This window comes from Myotis davidii, unplaced genomic scaffold (assembly GCF_000327345.1).
Source record: "Myotis davidii unplaced genomic scaffold, ASM32734v1 scaffold1578, whole genome shotgun sequence".
NCBI classification, from domain to species: Eukaryota; Metazoa; Chordata; class Mammalia; order Chiroptera; family Vespertilionidae; genus Myotis; species Myotis davidii.
Window position 1 is genome coordinate 98,359 of NW_006289407.1, and position 5,338 is coordinate 103,696.

A 5,338-nucleotide genomic window follows, 5' to 3' on the forward strand; every position below is an offset into this window, starting at 1 on the left:
AGCCCAACCAGGGGCTGCACCTAGGGATTGGGCCTGCCCTCTGCCACCCGGGAGCAGGCCTAAGCCAGCAGGTCATTATCTCCGGAGGGGTCCCAGACTGCGAGAGGGCACAGGCCGGGCTGAGGGACCCCCTCTCCCCTCCCAAGTGCACAAATTTTTGTGCACCAGGCCTCTAGTACCTATATAATGAGTCTGGAAATTGGGTAGATTGATTCTTTCCATTTTACTTTTCTTTTTCAAAATTGTCTTAGTTACTCAATTTCATTTGCTTTTTCATATAAATTTTAGAATTAGCTTGTCTATATCAACAAAATATCTTACAGGGGTTTTTGAAAGAATTTTCATTAAAGCAATATATTAATTTGTGTAGCATTGAAATATTTACTATATTGAGTTTTCCAATCCATGGACACACATTGTCTTTCCATTTATTTAGATTTATCTTGATTTCCTTCACTAGCATTTCCATTTTTAACAGATAAGTCTTATACAACTTTATGAGGTATGTAACTATTTAATTTATAAGCACTTGTAAATGATATTGTACTTTTTCACTTTCCACGTTTATTGAAAAGTACATAAAATGTAATTAAAATTTTATATGCTAATTTTGTATTTTACAACATTGGTTTAATAATTTTCTATTTCTAGGAGTTTTGGTGCAAATTCCTAGGAATTTTATGCATAAGACATTATAAATTTTTATTTCTACCTTTCTGCTCCGAATGCCTTTTATTTCCTTTTGTTGCATAATTACACTGGCTAGCATTCCAAGTATTATGTTGAATGAACTTGGTAAGAGTAGGTTTCCATGCTTTTATTCTAAATTCAAGAAGAAAGCATTTTATCTTTCAACATTAAATTTGATGCTAACTGTGTGTTTTTCAGGTGCTTCTTAAAAACTGAGGCAGTCCCACAGTATTCATAGTTTTACTTATTTTTTTTAAGCATAAAAAGGGTGCCAGATTTTATCAAATGATTTTTTAAAATATGTTTTTATTAATTTTTAGAGAGAGAGGAAAGAAGAGGTAGAGAGAGGAACATCTATGAAAGGGAAACATTGGTCGGCTGCCTCCTGCACGCCCCCTACTGGGGATTAAGCCCACAACCTGGGTATGTGCCCTAATTGGGAACCAAACCCACAACCTCTTGGTGCATGGGAGGATGCTCAACCAAATGATCCACACTGACCAGGGTATTAGAGCATTTTTTCATATGTCTCTTGGCCATCAGTATGTCCCACTTTGGAGAAGTGTCTATTTAGGTCCTTTGCCCATTTTTTAATTGGATTGTTTGTCTTCCTTCTGTTAAGTTGTATGAGTTTCTTATATATTGTGAATATTAACCTTTTATCAGATGTATCATTGCAAAATATATTCTCCCATACAGTGGGCTCCATTTTCATTTTATTGATGTTTTCTTTTGCTGTGCAAAAGCTTTATATTTTGATGTAGTCCTGTTTGTTCTGCCAGCACTTCTGTCTGGCATAAAAAATGTCCCTCCAACTCTTACCTCAAAGCCAGACAATTCAGTTCCTCCATTTATGTCCCTGACAACTTTCAAGCTGCTGCCCCAGCACTGAGGCTTAGAGCTAATGAATCCCAGTAAGTCCATGCATGGGCCTCTTAAGAGGAACATCTGTGACTCTAGCAGTCCTCCAGCTCACTCAGCCACAATCACCACTGGTTTTTCACAGACAAAAGTTTGAGGTCTTCCCTTCCTGGCACTCAAACCCCAAGCTGTGGCCTGGTGTGGGACTGGGACCCCTAACTCCTCACAGATGGACCTCTACAGCTGAGATATCCCTCCTGATTTTTATTCACCACACGTGGGTGTGGGGGCAGCCCATCCCATGTCTCCAGTCACTCCTCACAGCCTCGACGTGGCTTCTTCCTTATAGCCTTAGTTATAGGACTTCTTTTCAGCTAGATTTCAGGAAATTCTGAATGATGACTGTCCTGTAGTTTAATTGTAATTTTGCTATGGTTGTGGGAGAATGCAAGTACCACATTTACCTATGCCACCATCTTGACCAGAAGTCTGTAACTATCCGTTTTGGCTTTAAATGTGACTTTTTTCACAGATTCCTCCTCTAACCACCCTTTCTAAAGTAAATAAGCTCCTTTTCCTTCTTTATCAATTCATCTTATTTCCCTTTAATGTTCTTATCCAATGTACAGGGTGGGGCAAGAGCAGGTTTAGAGTTGTATGTGAAAGTTTATTTATTCTTGCATTATTTTTTTTTAGAGAGTATATTTATTAAAGCTGGGAAGGGTAAAACAAGGAAGGGTTTAGGATAGAAGAAGCAACAGGGGAGAACCTAGGTGGGGCTGCTTTGGCTCTCTAGAAATGTTAGAGGAAGGAAATGAGACAAGATGGGGCTTCTATTGGCTCCCTGAGAAGTCAGACAGGTTCAGGAGCTTTGCTGTTTGCTGTTCCCCTAGTTACAAGTTCCATGGACTTAAAAAGCATTTGCTGAGAGAAGGCCACTGGTGCACCCTCTTTGGAGTGTGCCTTATTACTTATTAATTATTGTATTATTTTCCATATGAACAACTGTAAACCTACTTTTGCCCCACCCTGTTTAATTGTTTCTATTTTCTTGGTTATTGTCTGTCTCCTCCAATAGATTTTAAGTTACTTTGTCAGAGACAATGTCTGTTGGCGTTTTATTCAGTAGTGCCAAACACTCAATATTATTTAATAACTATTTGACAAATATTTGTTAAATATATTCCTCAGCCTCCTTCTGCTCTATTGAAATTTGATTATTTACAGGTGCTAATCCATCTAGTTTATTTTTTAATTAAATTTATTTCAGCAACATTGGTTAATATCATTATATAATTTTCAGGGGTACAAGATTATAATTGACATCTCTGTGCTCTTTTGCAAACTTACATCCCAAAGTCTAGTGTGTTTTTTTCCAATGCCATATATTTGATCCCCTTTAACTAACACTTTGCCCTCCTCCCACACATTTTGCCCTTTGGTAACAACCATTCTGTTTTCTATTCCATTATTTTAATTATGAATTTACTAATGGTACCTTGAAGGTTTACTGTGCCAAGCAGTGCCAAGACTATGGCTCGATGACCTTAGGTCCATCTCCTTCTCATTTCCACATTATGAACAAGTTCATGGTTGATCTGGTCTATGAGATGTAAGGTTATCATAGTTGAGTTCTGGAATTTCTCTGATTTTCTTGGAAAGCAAAGTGGAAAATTTAGCAGTTGGCCTCAACAATACAATTAAGAATATTACATACATTGAAGAAAGTAGGATGAGGAAGGAAGGAGGGACATTTTTTTATAAGGTCATGACTAAAAGTTAGGTAAATAAACCAAGCATCTCAGTTTCTGTCCAGATGTTTTGTTACAGAAATCATTAATGTGTAAATTTGATATGTATGGTATAGGGTAGAGAATTCAGCTTGCATTAAGTGAAATAACTTTCCCAATTCCTGATCTTGGAATCAGATTTGAAAATTCAAATGCACCCTTTTTTGCCATTTTTCTATAAAACAATGTGTTATTACTCCAACCTATAAGCCTTTCTAATTGCATATTTTTGGATTGAAACTCACTTATAATCAAGTATTTTAATTCCATTTAAAAAGACTTGAGGAATGGAGGAAAGGGGTAAGGGTGGATGTTCACTCTCTTTTTATCAATCCTTACTTGAGGACATGCTGAGAGAGAATGAAAGAGAGGTGAGAAACATCAATCAGTCGGCTTGATCAGTTGCCTTTTGTACAGGACAACGATCAACCAACTGAGCCACTTCAGCAGGGCTGGATATTTACTCTTAAAGCCAAACCACAGATTAGCTATAGCTAAAAGGCACCGGCAGCATTTGAAATAACTGAGAACATCTTACACTGCACACTCTTATCATCTGAGAGGCACTAGAAGTTGAGTCTAGGCATTTTATTTTGGGGCTCTTTTTATTCTGGCTCAATCTCCAGAAGAGGGCATGCAGGAGGCAGCTGATCAATGATTATCTCACATCATTGATATTTCTATCCCTTTCTCCCTCTCCCTTCTTCTCTCTGAAATTAAAAAAAAAGTCTGTGGTATTATGGGTACTCCACATTCCTTCTGCTGTATTCAGAGTACCCAGATGAACCTAAGGTCACTAATAATATAGCTCAGGAATGGCACAGCTTAGAAAGAAAGAAAATAAATGTTGAGTATCTAAATGTGGGAGAGAGGAATGATTTGGAAATTTTCTGTTTTGTGATAATCATGCATATTATTCCCTGAATAAATGCAGAAAAATAGGTAGATGTCCAAGCTCTAGTTCCTATGAATATACTATGTTGCATAGCAAGAAGGAATTAAAGTTGTTAATCAGGTGACCTTGAATGAGGAGATTATCAGAGTAAGCTCAGTGTAATCACAAGGGTCCTCATAAGTGAAAGAGAAAGGCAGGAGAGTCAGCATCAGGATGAGATAGCATAAGACTATGAGCCATTGTTAGATTTCATATAGAAGGCAGCTATAAATCAAGGGACATGGGTGGCCTCTAGAAGCAGAAAAAGGGAAGGAAACAGATTCATCTCTTAGAGCAGGGGTGGGGTGTGGGAAGCCTCCTATTGTGTTCACTAGCAGAGAGGTGTGGACAAGGAGCCCAGAAGCAACTTCCCCACCAGATAGTCATGTAAATCCTTACCGATAAGATAGTCTGCCTGTTACTGGAACATGTCTGCCTAAGGGCTATGGGTGTCTCCCAAACTTAATAAGAGGATGGCAAGGCCTGAGCACAAGTGGAGTCCATCCTTTTGGGATGGGCTCTCGCCTGGCCCCCCAATTTCCAAATTATTATCTATTGTCTCATCCCTTTCATTTGTGTGTGGACCCTCATCCAGAGCCCGAACCCTGAACCACGCAGGAAGTGGGGGAACGTATACACATTTACACAGTGGGGAATGCTCAGAGGCGGTATCAAGCCTGAGAAGTCATTTGGGCTGGCCCTGCCAAGGCATTAAGGGTGAGTTAATTAAATGTTTGACCAAATACAGCAGGCTAATTTAAAAAAGATTTTTATTGTTGAAAGTATTACATATGTCCCTTTCTTTCCCCCATTGACCCCTTCTAGTCCACCCCCCACTGCAGGCCTTCACCCCCTATTGTCTGTGTCCATGGGTTATGCATATATGCATACAAGTTCTTTGGTTGATCTCTTTCCAACCTCCCACCCCACCCCCACCTTCCCTCTGAAATTCCAGTCTGTTCCATGCTTCTGTGTCTCTGGATCTATTTTGTACACGTTTATTTTGTTCAATAGATTTTACATATGAGTGAGATCATGTGATACTTGTCTTTCTCTGACTGGC